Source organism: Saccopteryx bilineata, chromosome 2 (assembly GCF_036850765.1).
Source record: "Saccopteryx bilineata isolate mSacBil1 chromosome 2, mSacBil1_pri_phased_curated, whole genome shotgun sequence".
Taxonomy (NCBI): Eukaryota; Metazoa; Chordata; class Mammalia; order Chiroptera; family Emballonuridae; genus Saccopteryx; species Saccopteryx bilineata.
Genome location: NC_089491.1, coordinates 146,525,292 through 146,546,809, shown reverse-complemented (window position 1 = coordinate 146,546,809; position 21,518 = coordinate 146,525,292). Strand labels below are relative to the sequence as shown.

The following is a 21,518-nucleotide window of genomic DNA, read 5'->3' as shown; positions in this document are numbered from 1 at the left end:
CCCCCTTTCCTACCGTGTGACTCCTGTCCCCTTCCTACCACGTGACTCCTGCCCCTTCTTACCACGTGACTCCTGCCCCTTCCTACCATGTGACTCCAGCCCCTTCCTACCGTGTGACTCCTGCCCCTTCCTACCATGTGACTCCTGCCCCCTTCCTACCATGTGACTCCCCCCCTTTCCTACCGTGTGACTCCTGTCCCCTTCCTACCACATGACTCCTGCCCCTTCTTACCACGTGACTCCTGCCCCTTCCTACCGTGTGACTCCAGCCCCTTCCTACCGTGTGACTCCTGCCCCTTCCTACCATGTGACTCCTGCCCCCTTCCTACCATGTGACTCCCCCCCTTCCTACCATGTGACTCCTGCCTCTTCCTACCATGTGACTCCTGCCCCCTTCCTACCATGTGACTCCTGCCTCTTCCTACCATGTGACTGCCTGTCTGAAGTTTCAGAGTTGGGGAACAAAAGTCAACAGCTTCCCTTTTTTTTTTTCTTTTCTGCTCACGAAATGGCACATAGCCACCATCTCACTATGTGCCCCCTCCCATCTTAAACTCCAGCAGAAAATGGACTGTAAACCTGGCAATCTCTATGTGAAAGGTGCTCCTTTTTTGAACTTACAGCCCATAACCACACTACTGAGCATGAAAAGATTTTGTGGGTTTTGGGGGGTTTTTTTGTATGCTTGCTTGAGTTTTATTCTCATGCCTCACAAATTCTGGGCTCAGGATGGTGGTTGGGTCATGGAGTGGGTGTATGATGAGGAGCTATGGAATTATTTAAACTCTTGACATCTGGGAACATCTGCCCTGGCCAAAGCACCAGTGAGGGGGAAGAGCTAACTCAGACATTGCAGGTCATACGTGGAGATATTTATGGAATGCCATGTGCTATCTATAGGAGATCTTCAGGCCCAGGGCCAAAAAATAAGCAATATTCTGAAGCAGGAATTGCTACTTTTTTTGTTAAAAAGGAGAAAGAGGTGGTGAGGGAGAGAAAATGTAGTAAAATCTAAGATCTAGAGTTTGAGAGGCAGAGGATTGATTTTAGTCTTTCTTCAATGATTCAACTATAAGTCCCACAGTTCCTTTTAGATGAAAATAAAGAGAAAATAAAGCAGCATTTAACCCAGGCTATTTCCGGAAAGGGCATTATAAGCCATTGTGTCACGCTCTTAAGCTGTCAAAGAGAATAAATTAGTCTTGGGTGTCTCCACACTGCATAAGAAGATCGAAAATAAAATAGATAGGGTTAATAGCTGTGTGCAAAAAGGACACTTTCACCTTTTTCTCTCCTTCTCTCAGACTCACAGACCTGTGAAATCAATAGTATCTGACGTGAAGTACGAATGAGGAAGCCAGACTCAGAGAACCAGAATAAACAAAGCACCGCCTGTTCTCCAGTCCAGCCCCCCATTCTGACGATGGCGGTCTGGAGTGAATCTTGTTCCCCAATGTTGAGTCTCTCTGGGGCTCCTCCACCCAGCAGCTGCGCCTCTATCACACACAGACACCATTGGATGTCAACCTGATTTTAACTTTGGCCACTGGGACTCCGGTCACACTTGAACCTCAGCTACTTTGGTTAAATGCTGACAAGCTGACAGTCCTTCTTCCTGAGAGGTTAGACCTTGCCCCTAAACCTTAATTGCTTCCTCACCTAGCCCATGAACTAACTCCCTACCGATGGCTGTCTCTACTGCCCAAATGTCTGCCTCTGAGCTCTTCCAGGCATGGGCCACACCAGCCTTCACTGGATCACCTTCTGGCATGGACTGACCAGACCTCCTTACCCTACCTCGCTCTCTTCTCCCTGCTCACCATCCTTTGAAGCCCCAGTGGTCCTTCATCATTCTATATATGTGAGCTTCACTCTGTCCCAGTCCCCTTGCAAGGTGTTGGAGTCACGACACTCTGCCCTCAAGAAGTAGACTAGTGGGTGAGTCAGCGAGCCAGTCAATTGTTACAAAGGTTGCCGCAGCAGAGGGGTGGACCGTGAGCCAGTGTCCTTCCTCCACTCATTTTTGTAACGGCCTTCAGTGCTTACACTTGTCCCAGGCAGGCTCAGTTTTCACAACAAATAATCAGTTTGGCTCAATTGACTGTTAAAATATATAGTAATTCTTTTTTAAATGAGCAACATGGAATAGTTGAGTGTTAACCTAGAAATTGTGATTTCAAGATCACTGCTGGCCAAACTCCCCAAAGCCGATGCACATTATTTATGGAGGACAGCGTAAAAGACATGTAAGCCAGCCAGTGTACTTAATGGAACTACAGGGAACTGCGGAACCCTCTGGAGGCCCCCAGGGTCCACCCATAGGGCCCTCTGAGGGCTCCATTAACCTCTTACTTAAGGGTTTGCTAGAACTCTTAGGGGCTCCAAGGAACAGTTTTCTCTGGACAGTCTAAAATTTCACAGAAGAGGCTAGGTACCACTCTGTTCTGAAAATACCTTCTTCTTTTGAATTCTGCCACACCATTTTCTCCCTAGCTTCTTTCTATCTCTTTTGGCAACTTTTTACTCCATTTGGAAGGTTACTTTCTCATGTCATCCCAAGCTGAACTCACCATCTTCTCACACCAAACTTGATCCTGCTTTTAAACTTGTTAATGATGCGACCTCTGCCCATCTCTCCAGACCCACCCAAGCCCCCACGATGACTCTGCCCTTGCTCCTCATACTGCAGCCAGACTGGACTCTCAGATTCACCATATTTGCACTCACCTCCTCACATACCTCTTTCCCGAGGTTAGCTCATTTTTCATGTGCCTCCTCTCACAGGAAGGCTTCCCTGCCTGCCCCTACCTCTGTTCCCTCCAACTATGTGGCTTGCATGACCAGAGCACTCTGGACTACTCACTTCATTGTAATTGTCATACACAGTGTGGAGTGGGTGCCTGTCACAAAGTGAGAGAATTAAATTGCTCCTTCTGAAAAAAGTGAATTCTCTGAAAAGCTAATGGAGGGATGCTCTGAGAAACAGCCCCAAGAAGCACACTGTGGTGTGCTCTGTACGCTTTTATCAATGGTGGTGTTCATTATTTCTCTAGAGCCCTCTTCATGATGACCTGGGATGGTGTGCTGCTTTCTACAATTTGATTTAGCAAACAGATGCACTTCTCCAAAATAGGATTGCTTTTATCTTAGACACATTTTTAATTGTGTAAGAATTATGCAACCCTTGCTGTATTGGCTGCTAGAAACATGAAGGCTAAATTGTGGCCCACTCTTTATGGGATGGATTTTATGAATTTGTGTGTTTTCTCTTTCATATGTCATACCTACTTACAAATTACAATTTCAGGCTAACTTGCTATATGTTCTTGTTGCATAATTGTAAGTGAACTTAAATCTTTTTTGGAATAAATTCAGGTATAATCAACAAAATAAACAAAGGAAATGATAAAGGAGTAGAAAGTCAAATAGAGAAAAGTAGCTTCTAAATGAGGAAGGGATGTACCAGTTAGTATTCTTTAATTTGGAAGTCATTGAAACCCCAAATGTGCTTAAAGGGCAACAACAAAAAAATTAATTTAATCTGAAAAGTTCAGTGGCAGTTCTTTTTAGGTAGGGTTTGAACCAAGCGCTCAAAAAAGATCCAAAAGGGTAGAGACTTTGATTTACTGTTGAATTTCCAGCAAAGAGGTGCAAAAGCACTCAATAAATATTAGTTGAATTTACTGTTGGGGGATTTTTAAAAGTTCCTGCAAAATCCCTGGACCTGACCTGGGTCACATGCTCATCCCTGAACCAACCTTTTGATCTGGGGGATTCAGAGCTCTAATTTCCCAGGACTGGGTCACGTGATCTCAACAGCAAAACCAGGGGTGCGTCTCCAAGGAGACTGCTAAAAGTGGGGGGAAGGTGGCTCCCCAAAGGAAATCAAGGACATTACAAAGAGGGAAAAGCAGATGCCATGCCAGACAGACAAAACAAATTAGCTCACCAATGGACTATCAAGAAGGTGATGCTTGATTTGAATAATAAAGGATAAGCAGGAGCTAGCTACCAGGGCAGTTATCAGTGGGTAACATTCTAGGTATGTTCAAAGCACACAGGGATAGACTAGCTTGATGCTTTTGAAGAACTGTAAAGAATTTACATGGTTAGAGCAAACAAGGGTGAGGAGTGGTAGGAAAATAAACTAGAGAAATAGGCAGAATGCAAATACGAGGCACCTTTTAGGCTAGTCCAAGGAGGGTACACTCGATCCAGAGAGCCCTGGGCAGCCTGTGTAGAATTTCCAAAAAGGGAACATGCCTTACAAGTAAGCCTAAGGAGGTCATAACAAGGTCAAGACTCATTCACCGTGGAAACACTGAGTGGGGCTGAGTCTGCACGTTGGGAAAGGAGTCCCAGATGTGGGCAAACTAAGGAAACAGGGACAAAAGAAAGCCTAGGAATCAAATAGACCAGGAAATTAAACAGACCAGGGAAGCAAACAGGACCTGCCACACCTTCGGGTTCCTGCCCCCCCCCTTTTTTTTGACAATTGATTTTAATGAGGTGACATCGATCAATTCGAGTACATAGATTCAGAGAAAACATCTCCAGATCATTTTGACAGTTGATTATGTTGTATACCCATCACCCAAAGTCAAATGGTTCTTGCTTTTTTAAGTCTCAATCTTGTGTCCTAAACTGTTGTGAACTCCTCATCTTCCCGTGAAAGCACTCTTCAGTGAGCCAAGAGGCATTCAGAGCCTGAGTTGGGTGGGTGATGCATTCACTGCAGGGGTTGTCATAACAAAGAACCACAGACTGGGTGCCTTAAATTAGACGGTACTGTCTCATCGTTCTGGAGGCTAGAAGTCTGAGATGAAGGTGGCAGCAGTGTTGGCTGTAAGGAAGAATCTGCCCCATGTCTCTCACCCAGCTTCTGGTGGTTCCTCGGCCTGTAGAAACACTGCCCTGACTTCTACCTTCATCTTCGCATGCTCTCCGTGTGTGTGTGTGTGTGTGTGTGTGTGTGTGTGTGTGTGTGTGTGTGTGTGTTTAAATGTTTCCTTTTTATAAGGATTCCAGTCATATTGGATTAGGGCTTACTCTACTGACCTCATTTTAACCCGATTACCTCTCTAAAGGCTTTATCTCCAAATAAGGTTAAATTCTGAGGTATTGGGGGAGATTTCAACAGATGAATTTTTGGAGGACACAATTCTTTTTTTTTCCCCCTAAGGTACATTTGTTATAAAGCCTTCAAAAGAAAAGTAGACATTACCTAAATGAATGGATTTCTTTATAAAAGGTATATGGTACCATACTGATTTGTAAAGACAAAGAAAATAATACCATTTAATATAAAAGATCTAGAAGCAACTCAATAGTTTACAAGGAAGAATGCTTTTTTCAGATTAAATTTTAAAATGTTATTTTTTTCTAATTTGTAGGATTGTGCATGGAGGCCAGAGTAGAAGGGGGTGGTTATGAAAAATGCCTTATAAATTAGCTTTTATAAACTTTCCACCTACTCTTTTCTGCACATCTAGCATTCAATTTTTCCAACAGGCCCTGGCCGGCTGGCTCAGTGGTAGAGCGTCGGCCTGGCGTGTGGGGGACCCGGGATCGATTCCCGGCCAGGGCACACAGGAGAAGCTCCCATTTGTTTCTCCACCACCCCCCCCTCCTTCCTCTCTGTCTCTCTCTTCCCCTCCCGCAGCCGAGGCTCCATTGGAGCAAAGATGGCCCGGGCGCTGGGGATGGCTCCTTGGCCTCTGCCCCAGGCACTAGAGTGGCTCTGGTTGCGGCAGAGTGACGCCCTGGAGGGGCAGAGCATCGCCCCCTGGTGGGCAGAGCTTCGCCCCTGGTGGGCGTGTCGGGTGGATCCCGGTCGGGCACATGCGGTAGTCTGTCTGACTGTCTCTCCCCGTTTCCAGCTTCAGAAAAAATACAAAAAAAAAAAAAAAAATTTCCAACAGTTCTCTGAGGTGGATATTATTATTTTCACTTGCAAACAAAGAAACTAAGAATCTCCTCAAGGTTAACTACATTATTTTAGGCTATTTGATAAGCAGTGTGGCTGAGATTTGATTCAGACTGTTCTGGTCACACACAAATCATCACAGGTACCCTGTAACTTTATGTGTCTTGGTTGAAGACCAAGTGTCACATTTTCCTGACCAGTGGTGGCACAGTGGATAGAGCATGGACCCAGAATGCTGAGGTTTGGGGTTCAAAACCCCAAGGTTGCCTGTGTGCAGGTTCTTGGGCTTGAGTGTGGGGTCACCAGATTGAGCATGGGATCATCAACATGATCCTAAGGTCACTGGCTTGAGCAAGGAGTCACTGGCTCAGTTTGCACTCAAACATATATGAGAAGCAATCAATGAACAACTAATGTGAAGCAACTACAACTTGATGCTTCTCATCTCTCTTTTCCCTCTCTATCCCTTCCTATCTCTCTCACACCTTCCTTGTTTCTTTCTTTCTAAAAAAAAAAAAAGTGTCACATTTGCCTCTTCTAGTGTACTTGTCCAAAGGACAATAAGACTCTTGGGAGGGAAGGAGGCTGACCAGACGGTGGCACATGGATAGAGTGCTGACCTGGAATGCTGAGGACCCAGGTTCAAAACCCCAAGGTCACCAGCTTGAGCACAGGCTCAGTAGCTTAAGCCCAGGGTCACTGGCTTAAGCTTGGGATCATGGACAAGATCTCATGGTCACTGGCTTGAGCCCAAAAGTTGCAGGCTTGAAGTCAAGGTCTCTGGCTTGAGCCCAACATTACTGGCTTAAGCAAGGGGTCACTGGCTTGGCTGGAGTTCCCAGATCAAGGCACGTATGAGAAGCAATCAATGAACAGCTAAAGTGATACAACTTCGAGTTGATGCTTCTTATCTCTCTCCCTTCCTGCCTATCTCTCTCTCTTTCACAAAAAAATAATTAATTAATTAAAAAACGAAGACTCTTGGGGAAATAACTGTGTATGCTTTACAGTGTCCAACATGTTTGCTCCATGTATAATATATAGATGCTCAATAAACAAAACAGAGCTATTTCCCCTGGAGCAGCATTTCCCACAATTAATAGAACTCAAATGCAGGCACTATAAATACTCTCCCATGAGCTTCTCCATACCTAATTCTGCCTACTACTAATGCTTTCTGGTCCACTGAAAAGGACCTTCCCATGAAGATATGGCCACAGAAATTGAATGATGCCATCCTCCAATCCATCCTCCATCGATTTTATTCTGCTGCCATGCAGTTTGTTGGGGAACTGCTTTCATTTGAAGGTCCTGATTGAGATAAACAGGCACCCAAAGATCCTAACAAGGAGAATGGACTTTTTGCCTTTGAATGTACTGCTTTTCACTACCTTCATGGGTGGAATAAATCATTTTTTCAGTCTTTTTGGACAGTTCTGGAGTTTAGATAGAAGCTAAAAATGTATTATAGCTTAATGGAAGCATTTGTAACCCTGACAAGATAAACAGACACAACTTAAAAAGCAAACTCCAATAAAAGGCTGAGAAGCAGGATGAGCTAGGTTCTTTTGCCCTGATTTCCATCAGTCACAAACACCACTGAGCAAGTGGAGTTATTTCAAAAGAAACAGCATTGTTTCCTGAGTAATCTATGCTCAGTGGATTAGAACTGAGTCCATGTGTCTAGAGGGGAGAGAGTTCCTACAAGGCAGGGAAGATCTGAGAGAGCACAGCACCAAGGCCAAACATTTCCCTAGATTTGTAGCATTTTCTCCTCCTTTTGTTTTTAGCTATTATTTTTTTACATCTTCTTTTTCACCTGCTCAATTTTTGTTGAGAATTCCCTATTTTCACTTCCAATGAATATCAAGGATATTTGGAACTCTGGAAAAAAAAATTGAAATGGACAGTTTTGAGTTTTCTTAAAGGAATAAAAATTGTATGAGTCAACACCTTCTTCCCCCCCCCCCCCCCCACACACACCCATGCCACGCATATATATCCTGATCTTCCTAGAAGATAAAACAACATCCTAGATGGTTGTGGACACAGTTGAGAGGTCAAGAAACCCTGCTTTGCTGAGACCCCTGCTGCCATGGGGTCTGCTCTCTGCAACTTGTCGGGGGCTGGGAGTGGGGTGGGGGTAGTGCCTACACAGTGTGAGGCTCCAGTGGTTAGGAACTGGAAAGAGTGAGAGATTCTAAGGTGACACAAATGTCAAGGCAAAACTTCCCAACAGGCTGAGTTCTAGTTCATTCTGGGCGAGTGTGCCTGAGAGCCCAGCCCTGGAAATTGGGCAGACTGAAAACATGGAGAGCAGTCTGACCAATGCAAACTGATCATCGTGATCAAATTAGTACTTCGAACACCCATTGCACTGCGCCATGCTAACTTAGGTCTAGCTCTGGACATTGGGATGGGCTGAGGTTTTCTTGCGCATTCCTCAAACTTGGAGGTTTTCTTGGAGATGAACAGGAATGTCAAGGAGGGAAAGAAAACAGACTAGAGGCTGAATCTTCTGCTTCTTGCTTCGAAGCAATGACAGCCCTGACAGCCCAGCCTGTGGGATTACATGGATAGGATCAAGTCCAAATGGGTCCCCAACGAGGTAAGGCGCGCCAGAAGGAATTTAAGAGTTTAATTAGCTGCCCCACCACACACACACACACACACACACACACACCCCAAAGGAAAAGAAACCAAAGCGTTTGATCTAAGGAAATTGGCTTTGTCTTTTTTCCCCTTCAAGTCTTACAACAATCCATCAGGATTGTTAGTTTAAAAAAGGCTGCGGGGTAGGGGCGGGGGGCATAAAATCGGGGGCGGGGCGGAGGAGACGAAGGGACTGTACTTGAGAACCTGGGCAGCGCCAGGGTGAACTTCAAGCGGATAACGCGCCCCCAGCTCAGCCGGCCGGGCGCGCGCGGAGCCAATCCCGCCCCGCTGGCCTCACGCTCGCCTGCCGGCCTCGCCTTCCGGAGAGGGGCACAGACCTTGCCTTGGGGGCTGAGTCGGGTCGCGCGTGGGAGCGCCAAGCGGCCTGGATCCCGCGGAGGCGTCCGCGCTCCGCGTTTTCGCTCCCGCCCAGCCGGGCGGCCGAGGGCGGGGTGCGCGGCGGCGCGGCGGCGCGGGGCTCGGAGTCGGAGAGCACTCCGCTCCCAGCCGGCTGCTCGCGCCGCGTCCCTCCCGCGGCCGCCGTCGCCCGACAGCGCGCCCCGGGACGTGCCAGCCCAGCGCCGCCAGAGCGGACTTCCTGGAGGCGCGCCGCGGCCGGCACGGTGACTTTCGGGTTCTGGATGGTTCGCGTGCTGCCCGCCGTCGCCCAGCCCTGACGCCGCGGACCGCAGCTCCGCAGTCCCGGAGCCGCGCCAAGGACCGTCCGGCCGAGTTCTCAGGCTTTCGCGCGGGGGTGAGTGGCAGCCTGGCTCCGGGTGGGTTCTGCAGAGGGGCTGCGGGCAGGGCGGCGGGGAGCGAGCCCCGCAGGGGAAGGGCCGGCACCTTCGGTGTCACTGCGGAGTGTCTGTGACACCCAGACTGGGTCGCTGTAGCAGAAAATAAGGGAGAAGGTCAGAGTCGGTTTGTCTGGCTGGGTCGACAGGGAAAGCAGATGTTGGGCTGCAGCACCGCGCGGGCTGCAGAGAGGCTGCCCGCATGGCTCCTGCTTGCTGCAGCGCAGCCGACTCTGCCCTCGATTCTCTCCGGCGTGGAAACCCGTTCAGTGGCCCCCGAGTTGGGGCGATGCTGGCGCAGGGAGGCGCGGGTGCGCTGGCCTGTGTCCGCCGCTTAGGATCGCCTGTCACCTACTGGCGTCGGGAGGGAGGGTGCCGATTCTCTCCTAAGGCTCTGGGGAGAGGGTCGATTGCTTTTTGGCAAGGGAGCATCAGCTCCCCGGCCCCCCTCCCGCCCGGGCGGTGGTGTTTTCTGAATGGAGCGCGTATATGGGGAAGAATGGGAGCGTCTTCCTTCCTTTAGGCAGAAAAAGTTAAAGAAACTGGGCATGTTAATGATTAGCAGGACCGGGACTCAGGATGCAGCAGAAAGCTGTTAAATTTTCATTGCCCTCTAAGAAAAACAAACGGCATCACCAGTGAGTATTGGCAGTGCCGCGTTATTTTGGGACTTTGGGAAAATTGTCCACAGATTGTCTTCGGGAGGCCAAAAAAACGAGTTGGGGATAGGGGGAGGTCGACTGGCACCGCACTGAGTTCCGGCTTGCCTAAGGAGGATTCAGAACCACAAGCCAAACACGTTTGCTTGCTGATTTTAAAAAGCGGACGGGAGGCAGAACTGCAGCCATAACCAACGTGAAGAGCACGCCAAGGGAACCTGCATAAAGAAAAGAACATATTGCCTCTGGAGGAGTTCAGATGCTATAAAAAAGGAGAAAAAGACATGCATGTCTATGTACCTTTTAGGATGAACTTTATAAAAGACAAATTATACTTAGTGAAATTGTGTCTGCACCCCGGACAGTTTTGCCTACCTCCTCATTTTAATCAGTACCTCAAAAGGCTGTGTCTGCAAGTTGATGTTATATAATTGATGGGGTTCACCATCAGATATTTCTTAATGTACTTTCGGAATGAAAGGAACTTCCATCTGTCTCTTCAGACAGGCCCAAGGTGTAGACGGCTGAGGGTTGCTGAATGTTTGCCCTGATCCGGGTCCAGATGTGTGAGCTCAGCTGTTGCCTGTCACTTAGGTGACAACTGGCCCTTTCCCACTAAGCCTTTGCTGTCTCCATTATCCTCAGTGAAGTGTCAGTGTTCAGCCGCCTTATATTATCTAGAGTGGACTCTAGCCTCTTGGGAGAAGGCAGCCTTGTTTGACCATCCCCAACACATTGTCTGTTTTCGGACTCTAGGAAGGAAAAAAAAAATCTATGACAGCAAGATAGATACATTTTGAATTAAGCACCAACTTAATCCAAAGATTCTGCTTTAATCAAGACAGCTCTGGAAAGATGATGCAATATTTGTCAAGCCTTTTTCTCTGGAACAATATTTACTCCCACCAGGGGATTTCAAACTTAAACTGCAGCCATTTATCTTGCTGTCTGGTGGAGCCCGGTTCAGTTTGCCTCCAATGTGGTCCTAGCCTAGGTGGCTGGGCTTGGCTTGGGACAGAAATCTGTCATTGTAGCCCAGCTGGAGCCTAAAGAAAGCAAAACACAGCACCTGCTGGTACCAGAGGGTTTCTAAATGCCATCAACGGGTGAGTCAGGAAACACAGACGGAGTTATTTTACAAGTTCTTCCAGAAATGTTTATACAAAGGATTTAAAGGTTAACAATGCATGGGCTCTACATATTAAAAGGTGCTGGAAAAAAATGGACATTATCCACAGTTAAGAGTTAGCACATATGCTGATGAACTTGAAAAATCTCTGCTTAATACATCATGGCTACCAATAGTGACTCATTCTTGTGAATAAGCCCAGGGAAGAAGGGAGGAAGGGAGGAAGGGAGAAAGGGAGGGGAGGAAGGAGGAAGGGAGGGAAGGAGGGAGGGAGGGAGGGAGGGAAGGAGGAAGGGAAGAAGGAAGAAAGGAAGGAGGGAAGGAAAGAAAGAAGGAAAAAAGGAAGAAAGGAAGGAGATAGGGAGGGAAAGGGGGTTGGGGAAAACTGGATGGTACATATAGGTAGCCATATTGAACGAATGGTTTTCCATCCTTAATTTGGTACTAATTGGTGATTTGCTCTGTGAGCCTGTTGGTTCATAGGTTTTTAAAAGAAAAACAATATATTTTACTAAAGTGACAGATTTAATCAGTTCTGCCAGCAAAACCAATGAAACTTTCAAAGCTTATCATGTTTTATAATCAAGGTCCATGGAACCACCATTTGTTTCTATAATAAAGGAGGTCACTCAAATAAAATCTAATATCAACTAGGGAGAAAAAATCCTTATAAGGTTAATAGCTAAACTATTAAGAGTCAGATGTGGGTAAAAATCTGGTTATTCATAATATCCTCTCCTAATAACTGAAAAGACAAAAGAAAAAAAGGTTAAATTTTAAAGTTTTTTAATTAAAGAGTTTAAAAAGTGAACTTAAATCTAAGTTTTAAAAAGTGACACTGTAAGGTAATTTCTCTAAAATATTTTATAATTACAATAAAACACAGAGTTGAGTATTATGAGTTACTGTTCATAATACTTATGAAATGGAACAAGAATTTAGAAAAATTATTTTCCAGTAATTGACTCTTTTAGTGGCCCATACCTGTAGTTTGAGTTGTCCAGTATTATGGGAAGCTATTTTCAGGAAAGATGACCATTTCCAGCATTCTAATTATTGCATTTAATTTCCTGATTAAAGTCATTTATAAAGATTAAATTTTTCCTTTTAGAGAAGGAAAGTAATTTTTTAAAATCAAAGGGATTCTTATTGGAAATAGAAATATTAAAGATGTCACTTGACCAGGCTAGAGGCCTTCATCCTAGAGAAATAGCTGTCTCTTATTTCCCTCTTATTTATGTAATATAATGTCACTTGTTGAACTTCTCTTACTGTGAGAATATTCAATTTGCTTAAATACAGGTGTGATTATTTCACAATAAAGAGTGAATGTGGTATATTTCTTGGTTGGTTGCTTGGTTAGTTGGTGTTTTAAGGGACCATTACTGCTTTTTCTGTGGCCACAGAATAAAACATTCCCGTTTCATACTAGTATCTTTAGAAGGTTGGTATGAGCAAACACGTTGGGAGAGGAAAGTACAATACTCCAGGTGCCAAGTCGGGCATTGGTGCAGTTCCTCGAAACCTCAGGCAGCATGTGGAGCCAGCGCTCCAAAACAGAGTGCCAGGGACTGAGATGGCATCAAGGACATTGCAGCAGCCCCTGCCTCTGGACATCTCATTGCTAGACACACGTTAAGTGTAACATCTCTGCTCCCCCATAACCAGTATTCATATCTTCTTGTTTATGGCTGTGCTGAACTGAAGTCAAGGACATTAACTACATGTGTGCTGGTGAAGCAACATTTTGGAGCAGTGGAAAAGGCCTGGGCTGACTTTGCATGGGATCCCCCTCCACCTTCGTTCTCCCCACCCCCCTTCCTGCTGAAGGAGAGATGGTGGGAAGAGACATGCTTTACAAGTTGGAGCACGCTGATGTCATGACACTTCTGGCTCAGAGATACGACAGAATAATCAGATCACTTTCCAGTGTGCCAGAATGACACGATTTTTCCAAGAACTGTTCCTGAGCCAGTGGTCCGCTGGCACTATTTCCATTTGCTAGGGGGGATCAAACCCCTCCACGCGAATGTAATAATTCCTCCTGTGTCTGTGTTGTGAGCACATGTTCAGACTAAACTCTAACTGCATTTTGGTCACTTTCGAAGGGACCTCTCTATATGAACAAGGATGATTGCCCAGCCTGAACTGATTAGACCCTTTCAGGATCATTTCCCTATAAAGAGAGATTTTAAATTTAAAATAAAAATCAAAAATGTCAGCAAGGCAGAAGCTAATGTAAACATTTGAAAACTTAGACCTGCAAACTAGCAAGCAGCTGTCATTTACCTTTACTTAACCCCCACCCCACCCCGCACTTCCCATCCATACGTTTGGTCCTAAGTGATCCTAAAAAACCACTGACCAATTAAACTGAAGTTACATTTTTCTTACTGGTCCATTTGGGGTAAACTCTTGGGAGAGCTGCTTTTCATTTCTAGTGGATTACACTTCAGAAGGGGGAAAAACGAGTTGTGTTATTTCAGTTGTTCTAGTGCTGAACTCGCGTCTGAACTCCTTTCTAAGAGTTGTTTCTTAATTGCAGATGTATAGCACCCACCAGCTTTTGCCTCCTGTATGCCTCTCTGTTTCCCTCTTTTCTCTCTGGGTCTCTGGAAAGAAAGGTTTGTCAATAATACAGTGAAATATTGCAGTCAGATGCAGACTCGTAAGGAGACTCCTCCGGGCAGCGTGCTCTCACTCAGCTGCCCTTCTTTTATCTGAAGCTCAGATCCCACAGCTCGCAATTATGGTCTTTGACTTCGGTAACAATTCTGTTTGAAATGTTTCCAATTACACACAATATTGGCGGCATGTAGCAGCTGCATGCCAAAAAGCATTTCCAAGTGTGTTCCAAGGATCGGGCTGTGATTGCTTTTAATTTAAATAAAGGCTATTTGGTTTCCTGTGAAGTTTTTTATAACCACCTTCACATACCCCCAACCCCCATTTTTGTTACCTTAAAAAAAAAAAGTGTGATATAAAGTAGCCATCACTTAATGTGATACAATATTGGCCCTGGTTTTCTAGGATGGCCCTTTGCTCTGAGCCCGCATAACTGGACTGTTCAACAGAGGAAATTTGAAAGAAACATTGTACAGCAGTTTGGATTTCCCCAAAGAAGAAAAGGAGGAAAGGTTATCTGAGAGCATATTATAAGTAGCTAATGTTTTCAAGTTTTACCCTGCCTTTTTTAGGAATCCGTCATGACAATTACCTTTTTAGGTCACTGGAGATTATTTGGTACACAGTCTTTCCTTCACATTCCTCTATTTTTCTTTATGGGAGCCCTTGAACATGTGTTAAAAACACATTAAAAGGGTAGAGAGAGGTCAATAGGAATATTCTTAAAATGGGAGGTGGGGGCACCCTCTAGGATTTGCCCCCTCCATGGGCTTGAAATCTCTGAACACTGAAACCTTTAATGGTACTGGTTTAAATCTTTTAATAGCTACCAGATATACTTGACTTATTAAGTCTGAAAATAAGAAAATATACACTCTCAGGACTTGGAGTGAAGAGATTGGTTACAGAACTGGGGAGGTTCTGTTTCCAGAATGGTTTGTTGGCCCATTTGAAACCTAACACCTAGAGCTAGAGGCTATCCAATAGCGAGGTGCTAAGATGGTCCTAATTAAGGTGTTTTCACATAGGCTCTTTCAATCCTGGCAAAAACATCCTATAGAATATAGTGCTTCTTTGGGTTGTACAGTAGTTGACTTGCATAAATGCCAACATCTCTTCTGGCATTTTTGGAACTCCTCCACTGTGTAATAAATAGTGCTGTATAATCCAAATTTGTAAATGCCATGTTTCATGTAGCCCCTGTAGAGACAGCTGAAATTAACCCGGGCTGCAGGGATCATTGAGATCCTGGAGGTTAGGTTACTGCCTAGATCCAAAGAACTACCACTAATGAGCCATAGTGGAGGCCTTTGATCAAATCTAGGAGAAGGTGTGAGGTTGGCCTTAGTATAGCAGTGTACTGTGAAGCGGTGCCTACCAACCGCTGCTTAGACATTTCCTTTATCCTTGGAAACTGTCTTTCAATTAAGCAAACCGTCTTAGAGGAAATTTGCTCAGCTCAAGGTAAAATGAGGTTTATGTTGCTTTACCAGCTGAGCACCCCAGCCTGCCAGGCGCCCACCCCACACAGGCCCATTGCTATAGTGACAAAACCCTCAGTAACTACGGTTGAAATAGAATGTCTGTTAAAACCCTTTTCTATGTTGGCCAGCTCCTCTGCCCTCATTAAAATGCTGTCTTCTGGATACACATATGCGCACACACACACGCTACTCTTTCAGTCTAATAGTAGTAAACGGATTTAAACTGTTGTAATTTTACCAGTCATGTATACTTCTTTTTTCACTCATCTATCAGCAAATAATATGATAATCTTCTGAAGAAACTCATAACTCGTTAACTGTAATTGATATTTTCAACTGTTATTTACATACTTGAATAATCTGAGGTCCTTAATTAGGATCTGAAAAAGGGCTGGATAGTGTGGCATTTGTTCTGCTCTAAAACTGTGTCTTCCAAACAATTTAGGGCAGGGTTAGGTTTTATGTAAGAAGCCGCTTAGTGCTCTAGTGTTGAGATACTTGTTATAATGTGTCTCAAAAAGAAATGGCATTTTAAATTCTTCAGTGACTATGTAATTAATAAGTATGTTCAGTGCTTGAAGTATATGCATATTACATAATTTTTTAGCAAGAGATAAAGTTAGGTCTGAAGTGCATTAGAGAATCACAGATGTTTCTTGTAAGGAAATACATATGCTCCAGAGGAATTTTGAACTGCTTTCTGATGCTTAGCTTTGTTCATTGCAAGGATCATGTGAATAATTTCATTGAGTTGCCTTAGTTCTTATTTACATAAGCCCTGAGAAAGGAGCTGGAGTGATAAATAACTTGCCCCTCACCTAGTTCTGTAATGCTTTAGTCTTTTATGTTTTTGTGAATGTGGAAGGAGGGAATAAACTATACAAAGATGTTTGTGTTTAACTAACTTAATCATATATGTTCCCTTTGTGGGCCTTCTATAAGCTTAAATAGCTTGGCAGGCTAATGGCCAAGAACATGTCCTCAAAGACTGCCAAACGTATTAAAAGCAGACCAGGCTTTCTGCATATTGAGGTATTGGAAATGTTTTGTTTTGTTTTACCTTCTGAATTTTAAGGAATAAACCAGAAAAAAAAATCACACTCTTATCCCCTTCTTACCCACAGAAACCAAAATTATTATTCATTGCAATGCTGAAATGAGACAGTGATGGGGATCATGATATTTGTGTGGAAATATTTTAAACTAGTTGGATTTGGCTGGTTAAGCAGGAAGCAAACAGGTTACTGTGCAGCATGATAGGTCCTTTTTGTTATGTAGATGTTGGTGTTGCCTGTAGACACTGGCTTTTTCATTTTGGTTCAGTAAATTTCAGCCAAATACTTGTCTATTTATACTGTTTCTTCTTTGAGCAGAGATTCAGGAATAAACAGTAGTGATGTGGTATAATAGTACAGAAAAAAAGACCAGTTTTTCTATAGTCTTTTTCTGAAAAGTCAGAAAACTTGGAATGTAGTACAACAGCTTTGTGATTTGGGGTCAGCCTCTCAGCTTCTCTGGGCCTGAGTTTCTTCATGTATAAAGTGAAGGAATTAGGCTAGATCAGTGCATATTAACCAAAGGGTTGAATTGTAAACACCTTTGTGAAAGCTTTTAAAAATATTATCGATTGATTTTAGAGAAAAACAGGCAGAAACACCAATCTGTTCCTGTATGTGCCTGCACTGGGGATCGAACCTGCAACCTTTGCGCATCAGACAGTGCTCCAACTAACCAAGCCATCCAGCCAGGGCATAGAAAGCTTTTTCAAAATGTAAATACAGAGATTTTTAAGGCAGTAGATTTGAGGTAGAATCTTGAAAATTTAACTTGAAAAAGCTCCTCAGTACTGACCTGTGGTGGCGCAGTGGATAAAGTGTGGACTTGGAACACTGACATCACTGGTTCAAAACCCCGGACTTGCCTGGTCAAGGCAAATACAAAAAGCAACTATAAGTTGATGCCTCCCACTCCTCCCCAGCCTCCTCTTTTTCTCCTCTCTGTAAAATCAATAAATAGAATCTTTAAAAAACAAAAACAAAAAGAACTCCACAGGTAATTTGATACACTATAGCACCACTGATAGATGATCTCTAACATTGCCTTCCAGTTCTAAATGTTATGTTTTTTTGTTTGTTTTGTTTGTTTTGTATTTTTCCCAAGTTAGAAGTGGGGAGGTAGTCAGACTCCCGCATGCACCTGACCAGGATCCACCAGGCATGCCCACCAGGGGGTGATGCTCTGCCCATCTGGGGCATTGCTCCTTTGTGGCAGGAGCCACTGTAGCACCAGAGGCAGAGGCCGAGGAGCCATCCTCAGCACCCAGGGCCAACTTTTGCTCCAATGGAGCCTTGGCTGCAGGAGGGGAAGAGAGAGAGAGGAAGGAGAGGGGGAGGCGTGGAGAAGCAGATGGGTGCTTCTCCTGTGTGCCCTGACCAGGAATCAAACCCAGGACTTCCACATGCTGGGCCAATGCTCTACCACTGAGCCAACCAACCAGCCAGGGCTGTTATGTTTTGTTTTTTATAAATTATTTTTATTTATTCATTTTAGAGAAGAGAGAGAGAGAGAAGGGGGTGGAACAGGAAGCATCAACTCTCATATGTGCCTTGAATGGGCAAGCCCAGGGTTTTGAACCAGCAACCTCAGCATTTCAGGTCAATGCTTGATCCACTGCGCCACCAAAGGTCAGGCCTAAATGTTACAATATATTTTTAATCCTACTAGGCTGAACACTGGCCTACACCATCTTCCCCCTTCCCTTCCCTTCCCTTCCCTTCCCTTCCCTTCCCTTCCCTTCCCTTCCCTACACCATCTTCCACCTTCCCTTCCCTTCCCTTCCCTTCCCTTCCCTTCCCTTCCCCTTTCCTTCCTTCTTTCCTTTCTTCCTTCCCTCCTCTTTTTTCCCTCCTTTCCTCCCTCCCTCCCTTCCTTTCTTTCTTTCTCCCTTCCTTCTTACCTTTCTTTTCTTATTTTTTGTTTATTCATTTATTCTTAACAGCGATGGCATTCCTAATGTGCTGTCAAAATATTATAGATATTCTTTTAACCCAGCTCCTGGAAGATCTTTGTTCTGCTCCTGTGAGTGGATGGTAACTAATGTGAAGAAGGAACCACGTTTGTTCATCATTGCATACCGATTGCCCGGCATGTAGTAGATACTTAACATCTACAGAGAGCCCCAGAAGTCAGGAAACTTTTTTGAAAATGTAAAATTAGTTATGTTTTTAAATAACATACTTAATATGATTTTTTGTCAATCTCCAAATACCTTTCAGGTAAAAGGCCCTTAAGTTGAACACAATGGATATCATTGTTCATCTGGAAAACATTATAAGTACATTATTTTTCTTATGCTTCCAGACTTTTGGAGTATTCTATAGTGTATTGATTGCATTTTTTTTCAGATTTTCAATTTGGAGGTACATTTAAATTTGGAGGTACATTGGCCCTGGCAGTTTTGCTCAGTAGATAGAGCATCAGCCCAGCATGCAGACACCCCAGGTTGAATCCCCAGTCAGGGCAAACATGGGAAGCAGCCATCTGCTTCTCTTCCCCTCTCTCTCCTCCTTCTCTCTCTTTTCCCATCTCACAGCCAGTGGCTCTATTGGTTCGATCATTGGCCCCTGTTGCTGAGGATAGTTTGGTTGGTCCAAGCATTGGCCTCAAGCACTGAGGATAGCTCAGTTGATTTGAGCATCAGCCCCAGACAGACAGGGGTTGCTGAGTAGATCCAGTCAGGGTACATGTGGGAGTCTGTCTCTCTTATCTCCCCTCCTCTCACTTTAAAAAAAATTGGAGGGGCCCTGGCCAGTTGGCTCAGTGGTAGAGCATCAGCCTGGTGTGCAGAAGTCCCGGGTTCGATTCCTGGCCAGGGCACACAGGAGAAGTGCCCATTTGCTTCTCCACCCCTCCCTGTCTCCTTCCTCTCTGTCTCTCTCTTCCCCTCCCACAGCGAGGCTCCATTGGAGCAAAGATGGCCCGGGCGCTAGGGATGGCTCCTTGGCCTCTGCCCCAGGCGCTAGAGTGGCTCTGGTCGCAACTGAGCGACGCCCCGGAGGGGCAGAGCATCGCCCCCTGGTGGGCAGAGCGTCGCCCCCTGGTGGGCGTGCCGGGTGGATCCCAGTCGGGCGCATGTGGGAGTCTGTCTGTCTCTCCCCGTTTCCAGCTTCAGGAAAAAAAAAAAAAAAAAAAAAAAATGGAGGTATTTCACCTGAAAAAAGAGCTGATAGCTGGAATTTGAGGGAAAAAAATAATACTAAGCATATTAAGCATGTTACTTGAAAGTACAATTAACACACTGTTGAAAATAGTTTTTCTTGTGTTTCCTTACCTTTTAGGCTCCTGCATTTGTTCAATGAATAATGTCCAATTTTCTGTTATTATCTTAATGTGTGTCCACTTAAGAAAGGGTTTCAACCATATCATCATAAAGGTTTCAAAACTTATCGACAAATTTACAATTTTATTACAATTTTAAGTCTTATTTTTAAATTTCGAATTATAAAGACAAAAGTTTTTAAAAAGCTCTTTACAGTATGGGGCAAAAGTAGGTGCACAGTTGTTTGGTAAATAATATAATAATAAATAATAATCCTAGAAAAAACTGTATTTTCTGTACTTACAAGTGTTTTGTGTCCTCTGTTATACAAAGGAAAGGAGAACTATGATACTTGCCTAGTTTACTTGAATTGTTTTTGTTGTTCTATATACCATTTGGGGATGGGGAGTGTTTTGTTTTGTTCTTCATTAAATGAAGAACTTTAAAAACCCATCACTCTAAAGTCTGGAGGATTGTGCAGTTTCCTTTGCGGTTTCTTCACTGGGGAGGTATGGCCAGTAGCAAAGGCAGTGAGCTTCAGCATTTTTTTTTCATCTTGTATGACCATTGCCAAATCAAATAATCAGGGCCTTGGAGTGGAAATCTCTACCTGAATTATCTACTTGGGTTGTTTGCACAATGTAACTGGAAAACTCTCTCTTACTTATGTGAAGAGATACTGTGAGGAATTTTAGTCAGGAAAAAAGATTAACTTGTATATACAGGGTTTAAGGATCATTGGAGATAAATTGAGAGCTGGTTCAAGTATTGTATACAGCTTTATTTGTCCCTCTCACTTCCCTGAAATTGACAGCTAATCTCCTTGTTTGTGCTAGACTTCAAGCTAGTACCAAAGGACACAGGTGGGTTTACCCCTCACTCCATCCTTTCCGCCCCAAGTCATCTGACATCAGGTGGGCCTTCCTAATTGCCCTGTACAAAGTAGCACCTTTGCCTGGCCAGTGGTGGCGCAGTGGACAAAGTGTTGGTCCCAAGTCCTAAATCCTGAGATTCTGGCTTGAGCATGGGCTCACTAGCTTGAGTGTGGGGTCTCCTGCTTGAGCACAAAATCAACATGATTCTATGGTTGCTGGCTTGAGCCCAAGATTGATGGCTTGAGCAAGAGGTCGATCATTGGCTTGGCTGAAGGCCCCTGGTCAAGGCTATGAGTTGATGCTTCTCATCTTTTTCCCTTCCTCTCTCTCTTTAAAAAACTTTTTAAAACACCCTTCCCTTTCCTCAGATACCACCCAGCACTCCTAAAACCCTTTAACCTGCTTCTCCACTGCACTTATTATCTGACATGCATTTACTTACATAGCTGTCTGTTCCAGGAAGAAGTCTTTATGCCATCTTGTCTACTGCTTTACCCCTAGTCTTAAAATATGCCTGACATGTAGTAGGTACTTAATAAATATCTGCCGAATGAATTACTGCAAGACACATAGGAAGCTAGCTATGCTTCTAATTGGAGCAGCTCCGCTCCAATCTACTACTCTACAGTGCCAAGCAAGTTAGAGAGTTTTAAGCTTACATTCTCATTCTCATGGTAGGACTATCAAGTTAGCAAATGGCTACCCTCATTTTGCAGAAAGCATTTGTGGACCATTTTAATGTTATATATGAAATAAAGGCAAATAGAAACCAGTATTCTGTTTTTACTTTATAGAAAATTTCCAGAATAGCGGTGGGGGGTGGGGGTGGGGGGAAGGAGGTTGGGTTGTAGGATTTTTTTTTTTGCACCTAAAGTTTCTGAGCTAGCCCCACATCTGAATAAAGCCAGAAAAACATGCTAGAATATGAGGAAAGAGACTGATCAAATAAATAACTTTCTTTCTTCTCTCCACCACAAAGTGGTCAATGAAATCTAATCATATAGCAAACAGATGCCATATTAATAGAAGTGAGATTAAGTATTTGCAACAAGG

The 21,518-nt window shown here is 44.3% G+C and overlaps 1 protein-coding gene across 1 annotated transcript in view; it reads left to right on the top strand.

Annotated features, from left to right (window-relative positions):
• Window positions 1-8,850: 8,850 nt before the first annotated feature.
• The window catches only part of PRICKLE1 (prickle planar cell polarity protein 1), a 117,561-nt gene continuing 104,893 nt past the window's right edge, over window positions 8,851-21,518 (top strand). Inside the window, exon 1 of the mRNA XM_066258126.1 lies at window positions 8,851-9,335. The gene's annotated coding sequence lies outside the window, so the exon portion shown is untranslated. The remainder of the gene's footprint in view (window positions 9,336-21,518) is intronic.